Source organism: Gallus gallus, chromosome 11 (assembly GCF_016699485.2).
Source record: "Gallus gallus isolate bGalGal1 chromosome 11, bGalGal1.mat.broiler.GRCg7b, whole genome shotgun sequence".
Lineage (NCBI taxonomy): Eukaryota > Metazoa > Chordata > Aves > Galliformes > Phasianidae > Gallus > Gallus gallus.
The window spans coordinates 17,110,307-17,130,816 of NC_052542.1; the positions used below are offsets into that span (position 1 = coordinate 17,110,307).

Sequence of the window (20,510 nt, forward strand, 5' to 3'; positions counted from 1 at the left end):
TACTCACACAATGCAAGCCAGAGGCACAGCCAGGAGTCTAACCAATGTGAAGAACCAGCAACATCCATGCAGCAAGATACCTTCCAAAGGTCCATCCCCAGATAGACCAGTCTCAGCAAGAGCAAGGCCAAAAAGACTCCTTATCTCTGAGCTGGTAGAAATAGAGCCAGGAACACAGGTTCCACCCACAGTGGTGATGGGATTGGCTCAGCTCTGGGATGGGCAGGGTGAGCTGCAGCTGTGCGTGCTGCTCAGGTGATGATTGGAGCCAGGTGCTGGAGAAGGACCTTGAGTACACCCGCACTCAGGGGGGTTTGTGGGCTTTTCCACATAGCGGGGATCAATGGGGTTCCTATAGGGCTGATGATCCCCTGCAGCTCCCACCCCTAAGTGTGTCCTCAGTGCTCTGCAAATGCTGCAGGTCTGGGTCTCTGTGAGGCTGAGGGGCCCTGCACAGCTCTGCACAGCTGCTCTGCAGCTGCATTTTGCTCTCACGCCCAGCAACAAGTGTCTGCACTGTGCAGATGGGCCCAGAGACATGATGTGCAGCTTCCCTGAGCTTCTGAGCTCAAGCCCAGCTCCCGCAAAACAGAGTTTTTATGGCCCTCTGTGTGCATAGATATGTGCAACTAGAAGATTTTACAATGCATTTATTTAGGCATCGCTCAGCCAACATTTTCAAATGTTCTATCCAGATGCTTTGATCCACTGTGTCTCCAGTTTGCCTTAAGGACAGTTTATTTTGGAGTTGAAAACACGTCTCTTCTTCAGCACAGTTAACTTTCTGAGCTTGCCTCCTCAAGTTCTTCTCCTGGCAATTCCAAACCTCGGTACTCTAGGATTTCTCCAAACATTTCTCCTACATCTCCTGGGAACCCACCTTCCCCTCCCACCTTTTCTCCTTGGATCACCATGTATGGGCAACAAACAATTGCTAAACAAATAGAATGGACCAGGTAGAGTTGGGCCAAAGTTGAAAGGCTTTAATGAGCTTAAAATTGCAACATTTGCCTTTTATCCTTCCCATTTGTCTTACCCTCTGTGCCTTTTCTTTCATGATTGCATTCCTCTGCTCTCCATCTTTCTCGACCTCTGGTTTCTCAGTTTGTGTGTTTGATATTGTTTATTTCCCATTGCTTTTTCCCCAGTGAAGGGGAAGAGAGGATCATTTTCATGGCTGATCTTCACAACCAAGCACAGGTTATTTGAGAAGGAATACTCCAAAGAATAGAGCACTGCCATAAGAGCAAGTTGCGTAAGAGTAAGACGTAAATTGAGTTGAAAATTGAGACTGATATCGATGGCGTTTCTTATGAGATTTGTCCCTTGTGATGCTGCTGGGAGGGAATGAGATGTGGAGAGCTGCGGGGAAGCTGCATCTTAAATTTGCTCAGTGGGACTTGGAGCATAGCTGTCAGCAGCAGAAGTGCCTGGCGGGGGATGGCTCGGTAATGAAGCCAAGGTGGCTGAGCTGCTGACAGCTGCAGCCAGGGGAGAGGTGGGTTTGGGAGCAAAGGGGAATATTTCATCTCTTCTGACTTGATGAGTTTGCATTGGCAGAAGACAATGAGGAGCAGATGTCAGATAGAGATGCCAAACTACCCGGTACATTTTTACAGCAAAAATAATGACACTCTTTCAGACCACTAATGTTTTCAGTTTCCCAACATTGTGGGCTCATTTTCTTAGAAAAACTCTCTTAAAGTTCTCAGAGGAGGTCTTTCAACCAGTGAGCATTGGAGTGCTTCAGCAGCAAACCTTTCATACAGTGCTCCATGTCTGCAAATCAGCAATCAGTATAAAACTTACTTCCCAGAGCTAATTAGACACTGAGCATACCTGGAGCCATCTGCAGCCATCAAAGCAAACTTACCTGGGGATCACTGGACATGGATTTCTTGCATAGCCCATTCTCAAAGTCTTTGTGAGCTGTTGGTCTTCTCTTTTGCCCAAGGGCTGTGTTAGTTCCTGTAAATTTGGAGACCTTTGGAAAACCAAAGCTGGGCTTGTTTTCAGAGTGGTTGTATTCTGCATAAGCCACATTTAGGAAGCTTCAGGCCAGACAGTGTGTGGCATGAACATACCAGAAGTAATAAAGGTTGCATTGCAATAGGCACAAGTCTAGTAAGCGATTGGCTTAATAGATAGCAGAGCACCCACAAGGCGTAAAAGAGTTGGCTGAGGAATGCATGCTGCATTATCCACCCATTTCTCAAATCAACCATAAGCTTCTCCAGCAATGAAGACCTCTGTGGCACCCCCAGTGCTGCAGAGAGGCTGTGTTCACCTCCCACAGGGACACATACGAGCCTCCTCTTTCCACAAACACTTGCAAGTGCTTCATCCCTTTGCATGACCTCTCTTCCTTTCCCACATCTGACTGAAGTTGGCCAATGGGTGCAGATGTATTTTGGAGAGAGGCACTGAAACCCACCTGCCCCATGCGTGCACCCAACTATCCATCCTTTGAGCGCTGTTCCTGTTCAGTGTATTAACATGAGCCAGACAGCACAATGTACTCACTCCAGAGCCACGAGCCCACTCTCTGCAGCAGGACAAGTTGCAGGCACGCACACATTTGGCACCTGCCCCGCTCCCCATTTATGCACGCTGAGAAGGCACTGCTGCAACCCACAGAGAGCATTCCAATTTGTGACCTTGCTGCAGAAAACCTCCCCGTTTTCCTTCTGCTTTATAACAAGTTAGCGGGAGGTCAAGCCGCTTTGAAAATTCAGCCTTTAAAGATGTTTTCTCATGTATACGTGCAGATGAGTTTTCAGGTTTGGGGATTTCCTTTCTTTTTTCAGTTCTGCACAACCAGGTGTTCAGATCGATGTGACTGGTGAGTCTGTCTTGGGCAAAAGTCAATAGAGGAAGAGTGGCCCTAGGTGGGGAAGATCTGGGGAGATCTTGATGCTTTGAGTCTTCGGGACAAGAAGGAGGACCCCCATCTGCCACAGGGTCCATCAGGACACTTTGTGTCCCCTTGGCATTAATGGTCCTTCATGCATCCCATGGCATGTGGACATAGTAGGGATGGGTTGATGGTTGGACTTGATGATCTCCGTGGTCTTTTCTATGAGTCTATGATTTGTGAGCAAGGAGCATCCTGGGAGAGGCAGTGCCTGGAGAACTGTTCGGGCTGTGTGAAAAAAGCCTGTGTTAGGATGACCACAGGTTCCTGCAGCAACTGGGGTCACACAGGAGCACTGATCTGAGCTCCAAACCCACTGTTTTGGTTGTATTCCCCATTCCCAGAAGTGTGTTCTGGTTCTGTGAGCATTCTCCTAAAAAAAAAAAAACCAACAAAAAAACACCACCAAAAACCAACAGCATCCAGCCCAAGAAAACATCCCAGCCACTTTGTGTTGTTTTTGGAAAAAAACAAAGGAAAGAGGGAATTACTCTGTGATGTAATCAGCTGAGCTGGGATTCAGAAAGCTGTTTAATTTGAGGATTTAAATGATCGACATCTTTCCTGGAAAGATCACACAAATCAGTGTCTGAACTATAGTTACCTCCTTGCAACCTGTCAGATTTTTCTCCATTAATGAAACACAGCTAAAATATTCCAGTTCACCTTCTACAAATCTATTGTGGCATGTCCTGGAATCCAGCTCACGTCTGCGAACGCACGGAGTATTATCTTTACTTCCCCCTGCTTATTGGCAATGGCCAGTAATCTTTCAGTTGTGGTATGCAAAGCCAAACATGAACCAGTATTTTCCATTATGGTTGTAATTCTGGCCTGTAATTTTATCACTCAAATCTAAATCCACTTCAGAAACACCATAAACTAATTGTCACAGAATAAACTTAGGGTGGTTTATTAAAGTGATTTAATAAAAGGAAAATAAAAAACAAATGTAAGCCATAATATTTTTGGCAAAAAAAAAAGGTCAAGTATTTCTTTCTCTTTACCTCATTTGAATGCAAGAACCTGCTTCTTTTAAATGCTCTCGCAGCAGGTTTGTTTGTCTTGGATTATGCAGTAGCAGATATAACATTTGTCCAGGGAGAGTTGTTTAAAAAGGAAAAAAAATACAGCAAGGGAAACAGATCACATTTGTATGCTGCAAAGATATCCATGTCCTAATTTTTTTTTTATTTTAAATATCAAATGCTAAGTGCTAACAATATGACCGTGTTCCTATTACACAGTTTAAGCCATTTTCACAGTTTGCAAAACCAAACACTTCAGAACCCACTGTAAGTTTATGTTAGGCCATAATCTGAGCGACTGCTGCTTCGCCTGCTTCACTTCATTCATATTAAGAAACAATATACAGAGGATATAAAGTGATCAACTGTGTTTACACTGGTGGAAAAAAAAAGCCTTTGCATAAGTAGTAAACAGGGAATCTGGGTATGAACGTTAACAGACTGCTGCTAATCAGTTATGAAGGGGACATTGCAGAGCCTCCCGGCTAGTATGGGAATGGGATATGAGGGGTACTTGCTTTTTCACACTGACACGTGAAGGTTTGCAAGCAATGGATTTGTAGAGGAGAAAAAAAGAAACAACCACTGCATTTATTCATAAAAAATATCTGCTTCAAAACTGCAGTGGGAGCCTGTTTATAATAAGCCAACAAATGATATAGAGGCTGCTGTTTGGCACAGGAATGGCCTGGGAGAGGCTTGTATTACATTTCTCTCTCTCAGCGTTCATGGTATAAGGCAGAGCAGGCTGAAATTTATGTTCTCCTGGTACTGTCGTCCTGGCTGTGCTGCTCCAGAGACAGTTCTGGCACAGTCCCTGGCTGTGCTGTGCATTGCATCGCCTTGGATTTATTGCCAGAGGTTGGGGTGAGGGCAGAGGGGCATTTCTGACTTCTTTATGGTGATGGAGGCACTTGAAGAGGCCAGGACAAACACAGATAAGTAGCCCCAGGGACAGCTACTGACCACCACTCTCCCACTTGTGCTTTCTTGTATGCTGGGCTATCTCAGAATTTAACATAAGACCATTATTACAGAGACTGGGCTATGTAGAGATCTGGAGAAAAATGGAGAGGACAATAATTACTTTCTCTTATTTGTATTTTTGGTTGCTTACATTTTGCTCTCTCTCCTTCCAACTCATTAAGCGCAGCTGTGTGAGTGAGAACCCTTCTGAGTCCCATCTTTTCATCCATGCAGTCATCCATACACCTACTCATCCACTCATTCATCCATCCCTTCATCCATCCACCCCTTCATCCATACATCCCTTCATCCATCCCTTCATCCATCCATCCCTCACTCCCTCCATCCATCCACCCATCCCTCCATCCATCCACCCACCCACCACTATGCATCACTGCATCACTGTGAGATGATCAATGCGAAGGAGATCTGTTGAGTCCTCCAAGTCTAACAGTAGAAAAGCCAGAACCAAAAACAATAGAAAAATGCTAACCTCAGTCTCTCCATTTCTGATTCACGTCGTGAAGAGATATCTCTTATTCTTTGAGGCTCAGGGACGTTCCTCATCACAGCAGGAAGTTTAGCCCTGGAGGAAGCTGAGCATCCACCTCCATAACAATGTTGATACCGAAGCCAACGCAATGAGCTCAGTGTCCTGTATGAGGGTGGTGCAGAGGAAGTGATGCTGTTCTCCATCTAAAGCTCTTTGAATCCATCTTCCTGCAGGATTTCTGGCCATCATCTGCTAAGTTTGAGTTGAGCATTCATAGATCATGGTTGCCACATCTATTTCCAAAAGGACGAGGAGAGAACCCTGACTGGAGCTGCTTTCTCCGTTAGCAAAAATTCTTTAATGCCTTCTCCATTTGCAAAATAATTTGAGAAACTCTGATTGAAGAGCTCCGTAAGACTTGGATTTTACTATTTATTGTTGTTTTTACACAGATTTCACTCTCTGCTTTCAGTGAAACGGTAGCAACATGAAACGCAGCGCTGGAGTTACAGCCCGTGTCCTGACCCCTACAAATTACTCCTAGATGTAACAGCCAGAAAAAAACCAACCACCTAGAAATCAGGAAGAGAAAACACAAAAGGGAGCAAGGTTGTCCAGTGCAGACCTCACTGCTGCGTACAGTTCAGTCTTCGATAGAAAGCTGTTTCACCAGGGTACCGCTCCCTGAACGCCTACAAATTCTATAGCATGATTCAAAATACATATAAATATACACATATGTGTGCATGTGTATATACACATTGATACATACATACAGGAAAAGGAAATTATTTTTGATGGCCAGGCCATGGGAACACCAGGGGTCAGTTCCCACCAAGATGGACCATTTATTTACATTTCTTCTCAGTATTATGAATTGATCTTTTCCTCCAGCACAACTCAGAGATCCTTGGGTCATATCTTTGCCTTTTCTTGTTCCCTGCTCTGAATTAAGACTCGAAAAACAACCAGAAAAATTCCACTTCTTAGAGCTTGCTCCACTACCTGAGAAATTCCTCCTCCAACAGACCTGACGTCTGATGGATGATGGGTCTCCTAAACCACTTTTCATGCTTCTTATTGCATATTTACCCTTTGCACATCACTTGGGAGAGGGACACAGCTTGGGCTGTTGAACTTTGGGCAATAGCTCCCTGTTAATCCCTTTTTCTTTCGGATTCCCATGACGTTGGTGTGCCCTCGTGTTTGGGTTGCAATAAAAGGCTCTGAGGGGGACGGAGGGGTCACTTGCTTAAAAATAGCTTCCAGCAGGGATTTTTTTAGGTTGTTGTTGCTTTTTATTACCGCGTTCCCACTGGTCTCGGGTTGAGTTTGGAAGTTGCAGAGATTGCAGAAGAGGAGAGAGTGGGAATTGAGGATGACAAGTCATAGAATCATTTGGGTTGGAAGGGACCCTTAAAGGTTACCTAGTCCAACTCCCTTGCAGTGAACAGGGACACCTACAGCTCCATCAGGTGCTCAGAGTCCTGTACAGCCTGAGCTTGAATGTCTCCAGGGATGTGGCATCCACCACTGCTCTGGGCAAGCTGTTCCAGTGAATCAGCCTACAGCCATGGTTTCCCATCTCCAGCATCTATCCTGCTGGACAGAAACCCATGGGCATAGAGCAATGGGAAGGGGCTTGGGGAGCCCACACAGGGCCACTTGTCCTCATTCCACCCCATGCACCCACTGAGTCCCCTCTCGTGCCATGGTGTGCCCAAGAGCTCTGAAACCACAGCACTACCAAACATGCCCTGCGATCCGATTTCCTTTCATGGCCAGGTGCTTTTAATAACGTGCTGCCAACTGTGAGTGGTATTGCTGCAAATGATGCCTGGAATGAAAAGAGGAAAGAAAAAAAAGTCAATGAAACAGAACAGATAATTTTGCAATTTAATTTTCCATCTTCACTAATAATGGCACCAGTGTCATGTTTGATGGATGAAACTGCTACATACGGCCTCTCAAGATTAATTCCCCTCCTATAACTTCAGCCGTGATTTTCCAGAGCAGCCTCTTGGCTCCCTTATTCAATCTTCCCCCGGTCCCTTCCCCTCTCCCTTCTCACTTGGAAGAATGTTTTGGATCAAAGCCGACAAGGAGAATTAGGCTGGGTACAAGGGCTGGCTTTCATGTTTACTGAGGAGACTCGAATCCTTTTCCTGAAGCAGAGTGCAGCTTTTATGTGGAAAACTTCAGCACGGCAGCAATCAGACCTGAGTATCCTCTGTTCCTTATCTGAAACTGCTGACTACTGCACAAATACAGCCTATCTGCTCCTTTCAGGATCTTGAAGGATCTACATTTTTTACCGTCCTGCTTGGGCAGAAATCTCTGAAGCCCATTAAATGTTACACCGTAATCTGATCTCCATATTTTCTCAAGCCAGGAGATCTGGAATTTAAAGGCAGGGTTTGATCTTATCTATTTTTTATCTGATGATGCTGGCTCCACCAAATAAGATTTATCAGTAAAGAAAATAATGCAATTAATGTCCCGCTTGTCTAAGTCTTTATGGAGACCTCTCAATTTTTGCTACTCAGAGCACTCCAATTAAATGTAACTCTGTAAACCTGAGCAAATCAAATCCTTATCTGAGAAAGTGCAGCACTCCTAAATTAAATTTATGGAGTTGGTATACCCTATGGAAAGGGCTCAAGCTTTCTTTGATTTGGGTTTTTTTTGTGTGTGTGTGTGTGAAGGGGACAGAGAGACAGTGTTCTACATATAACCCGAGTTCCTCTCCCTAGCCTGGCAGGGAGCACACATACCACTAACAAGTGCTATTACTGCATTTACGTCACTGAAGAATTTTCTCCTTTTGGCATGCTCTCTGGCATCCCACTGCTGAAGGGGCTCCAGGAAAAAGCAAACTCTCTGGCCTGACAGGGGAGACACATGCAAACCCCTCTCCAGCTCTTTGGGTGGAGAACTGTGGGACAGCAGCTGCACCTGGCTTGGGGACAACCTCCTTCCTTGGTTGCTTCCTTGTCTCTTCCCATTATAGGAGCGCTCAAAGGAGCATCCATAGCTGCCTGGGTGCTCTCAGACAGTGGTGGGAGGAGAAAGCTGGTTGCCAAACACTTGAGGAAGGATTCGGATGTGCCTGACTCATCCCCAGTGCCAGTTCACCCAACAGACTCATCCCCAGTCTGTTGGGGTCAAACTGGTAGGATATCTGCTTAGCAGTTCTAAGTACCTCAACGTCTAAAAAGTGACTAATAGATGTCAGGAAAGGCAAGGAAGGCCTTCAATGTGAGTACTCTCCCAGTTGTTCAGCATTTTGGAGACCCAAAAGCTCCTGATTTCTTCATGACACTCTTCAGTCAACACCAATGCCTTGGTCTTGTTGTGCAAAGGAGAAAAGAAGCACAGAAAACTGGTCCCTTTGAATACCAAAGCACTCATACCAGCTGCCACTTGGACTGTGCAGACCCTGAAGATACACCTCTCCAGCTTCTCTTCCCTCTGCTTCACCTTTCTGGAGGTACAGAAGGGTTTGAGAGAGTAGCTGTGCAAGGCCAGGCTGGAGGAGAGCACAGGAACACCCTGGCATTGTGTTCCCCTTTGAGCTGAGCCATTTGTGGCAGCACCTCCAGTGTTCCTCAGGAAAATCAAGCCAGACACAGCACATGGTACAAGGGGTCATCAGGGCTCACTTAGAAGAGGCAGTTTCACAGTGAGCAGGTTCACCGTGAATGGGTTCATTCACTGCAACTCTCATTTCTGGCTTCGCTTTTCTGTGCAAAAGCAAAACATCATTTCTGGCTGATCTCACCTGAATTATTTCCAAACTGCTTTTCCTCTGAGTTATTTGGGTTTGGAACCAGTCTGAAAAAATTAATTGTGCGCCAGCTCTGAGGGTTTTCTCTATCAGCTGGCTTCAGAGCTCCCATAGCTGCACTTTGGCTGCAATAACCTCTGAGATGGAAAAATATGTTCCTGTCCTGAAATCCTTCTCAGCCTCTTGTTCTTCCAAACTGCTAATGGGAAGAACTCCCCACATGAAACAAACAAACAAACAAATAAATAAATAACTTTGAAATTTTTGCAGCAAGGAGAAACAGGGATCAGAAGAAAGTCCACATACCTGTGCACTGCTGTTTTCAGCTACAGTATAATTGGTTTCTTTTCTAATTTTCACAAACCTCTTAGAAATTATCTTCCTCTTCCTTTCTGAATGACCTTTACATAAACCTATTTGCTCTGATTAAAAGTTCATCTCACTGGAGGGCTTTTACTGGCCTTTGCTTTGCCTCTTTATTGTTAATCCTCCCCCTCCACAACCGTTCTCTTTGTTCATGGAACATCATTAACAAAATTCTCTTGTTGTTAGCAAAAGTCTCTTTTTTTAATAAACACTGCTTGGTATATATGTCTTTTTGTTTAAAAATGGTGATGCTGCTTCATAACAAACTCTAAGACCTTAATATATGAGCATTGCAACCCTGGCTGGAAATAATTTAAAACAACTTTACTGGATGTATAGGGCAGGGGCAAAACACAAACTCACTTTGTTCACAACCACTGGGAGTAGCTAACATGAAGTCACTGGCAATGGCTGTGTCTGACCCTAGGCAGAGCCTCTCTCTCGGCAAAGCAGATCCCAGATCTTCAGATGATCTTCACATCAACTTTGCTTGATCCCAATTGATCTTTAGATCAACCAAAGGCTTTGTGGTAGTTTAGACAAGATGAGTTTGAGGGGAATGGCTGTTCCTGCCATGGGTAAATGTGACTGGGAGGTCCTAAGGATGGGTCAAGAAAGTAGGGGGCAATGAAGATGAAAGCTTTGGCAGCAGTCAAGTCTTCCTTGACCTGTATCTGGCCTCTGTCTTCAAGGCCAGGTTGGATGGGGCCCTGGGTAGCCTGACCTTTGGGTGTCAACCAACCCACAGCAGGGGGTTGGAACTGGACGAGCTTTGCGGTCCCCTCCAACCTAAGCCATTCTACGATTCTATGATTCTACTCTTCTGCCCTCGACTGTGGCAAAAGCTCTCATGTGGACGAGAAGGGCAGGAGTCCAAACCTTGCAAGCGATTGCCCCATAGCACCTAGGAACAGACCCGCTAAGTTCACAGCACACCTCGGGGACGTGACGGGCCTCATTGCTCCTCTAATCAAAGAGCTTGCCCACCGCCAGCCAAGGAAATCAGTTACATGCAGTAAAACTGAAATTTCCATTCCTTGTGTAAACACAATGTATCTCTCCAACGGTGTCCATAAAAATGCGGGAAAGTGCAAACTCAGCAGCTGGAATAGACTGGGTACCTCCATGCAGCGAGTGTATACCAGGTGGTCTCTGTCACGGGAAGTGATTTATGCTAACTCTCTCCCTCTTGGGCTGCTTTTATTTAGTTAGTGGGAGTTTGACAGCCCAGAGGTCACAGACACTCCAGTCACTAGTGGTTTCTCTACTGAAATGGAGAAATGCCTTTATGGAGAGGAGGGGGGGAACAGGATGGGATGGGGAAAGAAGAGCTGAGCTGAATGCACGCTAGTGTCAACTGCTGGAAAAACAGCAGGTCCATAAATAGTAAAGGGTTTGGAAGACGAGGGGCGATGAATAGTGCCTTAATCACAAATGAAATGTCAGGGGAGGAGGGGGAAGGGGCTCTCAATTTATCCTCTCTTGCATGAGATTTAAAACCAGGGAGACAGTGTCCTTGGGGACCTCACAGTGAATTTTTTCTGTGCATCCAAGGAAGGAGCCTGTTCAGATTTCTCACAGCATTTTTTTTTTTTTACATGCTTAGCTAAATTTTTTGAAAATGAGTAACCATTGACGGAGTTCATTACACTGTTCCTATCTTAATTCTGCCTTTCTCTTTGGACTTGGGAGGGAGAAAGAAGATAAATCGATGCCTTCATGTAATCAGGGTGAGGGAGGGCATGTAGAGAGGAGACCTGAATGGGACGTGCTCAGAGAGCCAGGGGAAAGGTTCAGCAAGGGGAGAAGAACATCCCCAAGGGCTCAGCTGAGGTCCTGTGCATTCCTGAAACCCAGCACCTGAGCTAGACTGTGATAAATGGATATGTATCATGGTCTTAGGCCCATGTAATGGGAGGTGACACAGGATTTGCTTGAGCCCAGATGGAGGAGGATTGTGGCCGAGGCTCATCTTGCTGAATGCTAAGCAGTCAATGCCAACGTACTCTCAGCATCCTCCTGAAGCACAATCCCCACGATGCTCTCCAGTTGCCCCAGGGTACCCAGGCAATGCTCCTGAGAAGACCCTCTGCACCTCACCAAAGGACCGTGCCACAAACAATGCAGATCTGCAACAGCTCCTACCTGGGTTCTAACTTTTAAACACAGAAACCTTGTTAACTGGCATTGTTACTCCTAATTTACTGAGAAAGTTAATGGAAGAACATCTCTGAAAACCTCAGTATTCAGGCCAGCTTTGTTTCCTCTGGGACTCAAAGCCTGTGACCAGGGACATTGCTACACCCTTGCTTTCCACGTGTTCCCTTAACTTTGTCTTCATTAGAAATGCACAATTTGTGATCTCAGCGGTACCTCTGTGCCGAGCCAGGAGTAGTGCTGTTGGCTTTTGTGGAGCTACGCTGGATTTACATCAAGGTGAATGAGATCAGCCCATTAGGCTCCCTGGCAAGCTCCCTGGAACGTGGTTACAATTTAAACTGGTCCCTGAAACACTGTAATTTCGGCCAACAGCTTCCTCTCTCAAGTAAACTATATACACCAAATCCCTGATGTCCTTCAAGGTCTTGGGTGTCATCGTTTGATTTTGCGCTGGACATTTTTCAGCTAGAAGAAAAAGAATCTGGGTTTTATTTTTTAACATTCACAGCCCAGAAAATGCAGGAAATTGGTTCAGGTTTTTCTTGTGTGATGGATCGGCTTTTTTGTACATCTGCTGATACGATGATCAAGGATAATTTGACTTTCCTTGGGGAAAATCAACAGCTGGTTAGCTTACAGAAAAACAAATTTTTTCCCAAGAAAATTTCCCCTTAGGTTCATAGGAAATTGCAGTGACCTACAAAGTGCAGAACGAGAGTTGATTGGGTTGGAAGCGTTTGAGACTGCCATTATAGTGAATTCTTCTACAAGGCTTTGCCTGCTTATGAAGAATACCCGCTCTATGGGAAAGGAGTTGAACCTTACCCCAGGAGCAGTCCCAATGGGAAGACTTCTGAAGGAAGAGAAGCAGAGTGGTAGAGAAATGTTATCTGGCTGAATTGGCCACTTCTCTCCCATAAGTATCATGAAGGACCAATGAAAGGTCATAAACACTCAAAGATCTGGTGATAAAGTGGATTTTATCCATGCAATTCCTTTCCAGAGGACCTGTTGGGTGGTTTGTATCACACAGAGGGAGGGAACAGATGAAGGAGGATCTCCTAAAAGGACGTCAGCATTTCTGGGGGTGGGTGGGGGGTCACTGCAGAGGTAACCAGAGGTGCAGTGCAAAAGAGATGTGTTACTATCACACTGTGGGAATGACTCCATCCAAGCAAGCAACTCCTTGCTCTTGTCTTATGGACATCCCTCCTGTTGATGCCAGTGTAGGAGCCATGGGACTCTGAGCAGAGCATACAGATAAAACTCTGTAAGATAAACCAGCATTGCAAACCTAATTTCAAATGTTGGATTATTTACTCACACCCCAAATATTTATCCATAATGTCATGATTTTGTCCAGTTTTGGACAGAAAAATAGTGGAAAAATATAGGTCATATTGTTATAGATCATAGAAGCTTCATGAGTCATCAAGAGCCCAGCTCCTGTGTGATCAGTACTTGTGGTGATGACACCAGTTATTAAAGCACTCCGCATGGACTTAAAGCAGTCACTTTAAAAAATCGTGTCCATACGTGTTTTTTGCTCAATGAGTTGTTAAATAGGAGATGCCCTTTAAACAAACTAATCCGTCCATGAGAAAATATACAAAAGAAAGGCTCTGGAATGACATTTACCGCTCCTCCGGTGCATCAGAAACGCCGCCTGTCTTCCCACTTGCCATCGCTGAGGGAGAAAAGGATGAAGTGGGAAGGCCTCTGCCTTAGCAAAACAGACTTAAAAGGCAAGTGGCAAGGTAGAGAGGTCTGACTGAGATCACAGGCACTTCTGGGCAGATAGCATCTCCGGGAAGCGAAGACAAGGTGTGAGAAGTCTGCTCTTTCTTGTATCATCGCAAGGGCTCTTTTTGAAGATAAGCCCACTTCTGCGGAGGGGGGTCTTTGCACTTCAAGGGCATGCAGGAAAGCTGGTTGCGCCGGGGATGGGTGTGGGTTGCACTCCCACCTCCTCTCTATTTGTTTTCTAATTTTCTTTTCACTCTCGCGTCGGCTCCTTGTGACCCTCTCTCTCATCGACATCAGCAGCACCTCCCTATGAGGCCCCACAGACAGGGGTTAAGAGACCTCGACAGGGAGGGGATTTCACAGTCGTGGTTAGAAGAGACAGGCAGGAACTCAGGTGGAAGGGCCATGGTGCTATCCCTGATATGATATGATATGATATGATATGATATGATATGATACAGTATGATAGAAAATGATAGGATAGAATGGGATGGAATGAAGAGAAGAGAAGAGAAGAGAAGAGAAGAGAAGAGAAGAGAAGAGAAGAGAAGAGAAGAGAAGAGAAGAGAAGAGAAGAGAAGAGAAGAGAAGAGAAGAGAAGAGAAGAAATGTTATACAATGTAATATAATATATTACATTATTATATATATTTTATTCCTAATATATTAGGGATATCAGTGGTGAAACCAAGAAGTAAAGGGCCCCAGGACATCCAATGGGCTTTGGAGCAGCAATCACCAGAGGTTTGGACCACAGAAAGGCTTCCCAGCTAACCTTTAGGGTTTCTAAGCACCATCCCCACACAGTCCAGGTGCAGAGCAGATCATTGCAGAGAAATTCCAAAGAAACTCAGGAAAACACCCCAAACCAGAGCATTTTGGAGAGCAGGGAAGCAGCCCAGAGCCTTCCTAAGGGCACTCCCCTGTGGTTTAATCCAAACCAAAAGAAGAGGTCATCTATCACTACTTGCCATGCAAAAAGGAACTCTTGGTTTACGTCTCTGTTGCTTGACAATCCTGTAATGTTAACCCAAGATTATGAAGCAGCAGAGGGAAATCTTGCAAATTACCCCTGGATAAAAGGGTGCTGGATTTGTTGTGAGCCCCAAGGATAGGCAGCCAGCAGGAATAAGCACAGCTGCGATGTTCTGCCAAAATAGCCACTTACATTAAATATTTGGTTCAGTGTTCTTCTGGAGATTTGGGATGAGCTGAAACCAATGTTCTCCTGTGCATGGGATGTTTAGCTCACAGTACACAAATCCCTTGCCATGGTTTTCAAGCCAAAGCAGGAGGGAGAAAGCCAGGTGTGGCTTGTGCCTGCCATCACATGTGCTCACATGAAGCACAGCCATGTTCAGAAAACAAATAAGCACAGAGAACAGAGGAAGAGGAGAAGAAGAAGATTCGTAATTGCCCAGTTAACTGAACCCATGCCTCCCAACCCCTTTCAGATCCCCTTCTCTCATCCTATTGCCCGAGCTGCACACCCTGTATGGCAATAACCTATCTTTTCATCAGCTCTTCCTTCCTCTGGATCTAATCGCTTCTGACACAAGCGAGGGAGTTCAGGCTTTCATTAGTGGGAAGGCGGATTTCAGACATGCAGAGCCCTGCCGCCAAGCAGGGACCTGCTGGCGGGCTGCTGCCAGTGTCAGGTTGTTGTACAAACATCACCTCCTGCAAACCTTGGTCACCCAGTCAAGCGGTGGAGACAGTTTGCCCAGTAGTTTGACCTTTCACCTTCCCTTTACTAAATAGACCTAATTACTGCGTTTGTCTGTCATTTAAGCAACAAATGACTCCATTGAGGTCATCTGAGGGAAGCTGGAGTTCTTAGCTGTCATCTCAAGAGAGCTTGGCTAATTTTATCCTGCTGGGGAAGAAAGCCCTGTGAAATTTTGCTGGAAGGCTCTATTACAATTGCTGTTTCCTGGGAAGGGCTTGGGGACATGCTTGCTGCTTGAGAGAGCAAGGTACACTCCGATGGACTCCTATGAATTCACATTAATCTGCAAACCCCAGTGACTATAGGGTTTATCTGAAACTTCTGGGGACCTTCTAGAGCAAATAAAATAATAGCAATAAGTAGTAACAACAGCAAGAACAACTACAATGACCACAACAAAACCAACAAAATTAATAAAAATAAATCATTTGTAATTTTCTTCTCTTAAACTATGTTTTGCCTTTCAAAACATCTGAACTCCCATGGCTCAAACCACCTTTTGTTCAGCCAGGAGCTGTGGCTGCCTTTGGTTTGACTGCAGTTCATCTGCAGCTTTCAGGTCTTCCGTTCCTGGTGAATCCCAATTGTGTCCTTTGTGGATAAAGTGAGAAATTTAGATGAAAGTGGTTAAATCTCAAGAAAACTCAGAGAAACTGCAATATGTGCAGGGAAGGACTAGGCAAACTTATAAGATGGCAATGTTTCTTCTCTGTCTACATACATAGCAATCTCCAGGTTAAGGTGGGAGATAAATATAATGATCTACATGCAGAATCATGAAAACCAATCCATGTCTCTGCTTGCACATTCACAGATTTGTGTAGAAGTCATGTAGGAGCACAGTGAGGCCCCCTCATTTCACCACAGCTCCCCCAGACCCATTTCTGGGAGCAGTGAGTCCAACATCCCAGCAGTGAGAACCTCAGCTCTCCAGGCCACCTCTCCCTGCATGGTATCCACTAAGACACTTCCAGATGAGCTGTGCCAAGGCTAGTGCTTCACCTCACTGATAGCAGTGCTCTATTCCCTGCACTGGGCTCATCCCTTCATTTCCAGCTCTTCCTCTCTTGGTGGAATATCACAGCCCACCCTCCTCTGTCCTTGGGGTGACCCCCAGATCCACCACAGCCCACCTCCATCCGTGCCTTGCTCCCTTGCAGGAACCTCTCCATTCCCACCGGGCTCCTCCTCCCTCTCTGAAGGGTCCCCTCAAACATCTGCAAAATCTCTTCAGCCCCCTCTGTGAAGCTCTCCACCACTGTGGTGCCTTATAGATAATACAAAACATGACAGCAGCCCAGATTGTTGTTGTTCCCATCATGCTAATATCAACTGAGCACTTCCTCCCACTTCTCCCCATCCATCCATGGGCTCTTGGTGGAGAGCTGATGGAGCTGCGAGCGTTGCTCAGCCTCTGCAAAAATCACCTTTAGGGCAAGGGCTGTTGTTTTTATCCTGAATTTCTACAGCCCCAAGCACAATGAGGTCTTAGTGCAGCTTGGGGCAGCATGCTGAAGGCTGCTGAAGGCAGATAGCTCGGCAGAGCCCATCCCAAAACCAAAGGTTTGAAATGCGAGAAGATGGTGACGGATGCAGGCACGCTCGGCACTGGGATTCGATCGCATCTTTCAGCAAGGCTTAGATTAAGTCCATCACAAGCAAATCTTTTTTTCTCCCTCTTTTCACTCCCTCCTGACAGTTCTCAAGGCGTGTGTTATCAACACAATGTGGTGTTCTCTGTAGTGAGGCAAAGAAATAGGTTAATTGAGGGAGTAAAAGTCTGATTGCAGTTGTGCTTCCCTTGCAGTGCAGTGAGCCCCGGGGGTCTCCCAAAGGGTAATTCTGTTTCTGTAAGCAAACATTTGCTCCATCAGAACCACTACAGCAACAGCTGAGATCGGCTTGCAATGTTATCCGACAGCCCGGAGGTGGGAGGTGCCTGCAAAGGGTTAAACTGGAGCAAAAGGAAAACAAAAACACCCTTATCTGGCTGCTTTTAGCAGCACCTTGTTGGAGTGCATCCCAGCCCATCCCCGTGTGCTGCATCTATCGCACATCCCTGCAACAGCCCCTTGCTAAGCCAGTTCTGCTCATCCCTCCACCTGAGAGGCGAAACTGTGTCCTGACATCCCCCAGATATCCAAAGCTGGGAGAGGGAAGCCTGAATCCTGGCTCTCTCATGGCAGAGGTTTTTCATGTGCAAATAACGGGAGCAGGAAAATAGAGAAGTCGCTTTCTCATTACCCTGTTGCAAAATTTAAATAAACATCATTTCGTACGCTCAAAGGACAGTTTGATGAAAAGGTTAATGTTATTACAGGTGCTCGGAGGGCTCTAAAAGTCTTATATCACTATGCAGGCTGAAAATTTATAGGAAGAGACAGCGAACATTTTAATAACATCCTCCTTAGTTCCTTCACTGACAGACGCCCTGTTTTGTTTGAGCGCGGGCAGTATTTTAATAATGTTGAAGCACAGCCTTCAAATTTCAGCTGTTCATGGGAAGCAGGAGGACTTTCTCCCTTTTTCAACCTGAGAAATGAAGATTTTCTCCCTTTCAACCTTTATTCTTCCTCCCCAGATTTTGTCCCCTCCCCATCTCCTCCCCATTGCTTACTCAACACCAGGTGAACGCTCCCTCTTCTTAATGAGATGACGGATTCTGTTTGGCTTTTGGCACCTCCATGCTGACAAAAGGGCTGCTCTCTGTTTGTTGCAGGCAGTTGGACTAAGTGACTTTTAAAGGTCCTTTAGAACTCAAACGATTCTATGATTACTGATGCGTTTTGGTGCTGTGTTTGGAGAGAGGCTCGAAGAGGAATCAACGCCTCCCAGGACTGGAATGGGGAAAAGAAGGAGCAGATAATAATATTGCCCCACACTTAGTATAGGTTGTCTTCAGCACGTTTCATTACATGTTTTGAAAAGTGTGTACAACTGCAACCACCGTAAGCTGGGACCAAAGGCATGAGTTTGTGCTTGTGTCGAAGAGGATGGGGATTTCTTTATGGAGGCATGGAGTGGGACATGTTTCCTTATGGGGCATGGAGTGCAGAGCTGAAAATCCTGAACCAACAAGGAACCACTGAATTGTGTTGAGGTGACATCGACTCAAGACAGGCTTCCCCAGAAAGCATAAATATCAATGGTAAAGAATTGTCCAAAAAAATAAAGAGCATGATGGAGCCTCTGAGCCAAGCAATGGGAGCACTGACCTCCTGCTGCCTGTGTACCCTTCCTGAATAAATATTTATGTCAAGCACAGATAAAAGATTATTTTTATAACAAAATCAGCTTATTTCCAATGCTCCCCTGGTGTTTCTCTCAAGGCAAAATGCAGAATTTCAGTTGCTCTGCTTTGAATGGGCAAGAAGATGCTCAAAAATTAAAGGGACACCCTGATAAGAAAGTGGAAAAGAGATTATCCAGGTATTTATTTTTCTCCCTTTCACACACCTGCAATTACCTGGTCTTGTGTTTCCCTCTTGGCTTGGCATTGGTCTAACACCAATGGATGTATCTGAAAGATGGAGCCCCTTGCATGTATGGGACTGGATCTCATAGCTGGACGTGACTTTTCCATTGAAAGTGGTGAATATACACATACACTGCCATTCTGCTTCCTTTCAGTCAACAATAAAACATGGCAAATGCACACTTTTCATTTGTGAAAAAAACCAAACAAACAAAAAAATATGTAATAGAAGACAAAGCAAAGGATGGTGGTTATCCAACAACCTGGAAACACAGACCATCTCCAGAGGAAGTTGCTCAGTATTGCTGTTCACGTTGCTGGCTCTGATTTATAGATAGCCCCAGCTGAAGACTATTTACCCCATTTCCTCAGGGTTGCCTCCTCCCAGACATGTATTAATTAGATCCAGCTATTAGCAATGCACCTCCAGTCTCTCCAAGCTTGTGCTTGGGATACCTTTCAGTTTGTTTTAATGGATTCATGTCTTTTTAAACTCCCTCTTCCTTTAAAGACCTTTCTCAAGCCGGAGAGGAACAAATCCCGTTGCTGTTCTCACCCATGCACATGCCCACATGCACAGTGCTCACCCATCGTGGCTGCTGCGGCTTTTCCTTAGTTAAATAAATGTCCTTCCCTCCCCATTTGAAGTGTTCCCAGTGGAAGAGTGAGGTAACGTTATTTTGTTATCTAAAACAACCGACGGGTTTTTTAAAGGATGACCTCCGTGTGTCTGTGTATATACAGACACACAGGCGCATGCACACGCACATGCGAGCAGAAGCGCACATGAAAGACCCCGTTATGAGTTTCCAACTTAGGTAAACCTCCCGTAGACCTCATTAAGCTTTTGCCTGGATTCAGCTCCAAGGTTCAAACTCCATCTGCTCCCCTCAAAAGATCTTTGTTAACAGGGTTTTTTTTTCACATTATGGGGCTGATTTTTTCACTTTTGGCCCTAGTCTGTTTCCATTCTCCTCTGTACGTTTGGGGTAAATCAGACCGAAGTGGGTCTGGATTTACTGGAGTGCATTCACAATTTTGGGGGGCAGCTTTGGCTGATATAGGGCTGTAGAAACTCATCTTTGAAAAGGACTTTCTCTCTTTCCTGGCTCCGGTGCTGTGCAGTAGGATTTGAGATGGGTTTTGTCCTCCCTGAAGGCATTCACCCCCTCAGATTCAGCACAGAGGATAAATCCAACAGTTATTCCTTTTGGAAAAAGAGAAAAGAGGAAAAGGAATAAAGAAGAGAGAAAAAGAATGAAAAACAAAAAAGAAGAAAAGAAGAAAATACAGAAGCAAAAGCAAAAGAATAAAAAGAAAACAGAACAGGAAGAATAAAAAGGGAAAGGAAAGGAAAGGAAAGGAAAGGAAAGGAAAGGAAAGGAAAGGAAAGGAAAGGAAAGGAAAGGAAAGGAAAGGAAAGGAAAGGAAAGGAAAGGAAAGGAAAGGAAAGGAAAGGAAAGGAAAGGAAAGGAAAGGAAAGGAAAGGAAAGGAAAGGAAAGGAAAGGAAAGGAAAGGAAAGGAAAGGAAAGGAAAGGAAAGGAAAGGAAAGGAAAGGAAAGGAAAGGAAAGGAAAGGAAAGGATTTTTTCTTAAAAAGTGTGTGGGGGGGGGGGAGAAAAAGGAAAAGGAAAAAAAAGAAGAAAAAAGATAAAAAATGAAAGGAAAAGAGAAAAAAAGAAGAAAAATAAGATAAAAGAAAAAAAAAACAAAGTGGGAAAAGGGAAAATAAGAAGGAAAAAAAGCAAGATAAAAGAAAAAAAAAGAAAAGATTGATGAAAAAAAGGAAAGAAAAAGACGGAAAGAAAAAAAAAGAACGAAAGTAAAACCCAGAAAACTTGCTGGT

General features: G+C 45.0%; 1 long non-coding RNA gene across 1 annotated transcript; it reads right to left on the bottom strand.

The window, feature by feature from the left end:
• Nucleotides 1-7,569: 7,569 nt before the first annotated feature.
• LOC112533292 lies at nucleotides 7,570-19,995 on the bottom strand. The gene is made up of 3 exons (XR_003077283.2): nucleotides 17,807-19,995; nucleotides 14,629-16,926; nucleotides 7,570-13,877 (listed from the first exon to the last, which is right to left on the bottom strand). It is a non-coding gene; the product is annotated as an uncharacterized LOC112533292 (long non-coding RNA).
• Nucleotides 19,996-20,510: the final 515 nt, after the last annotated feature.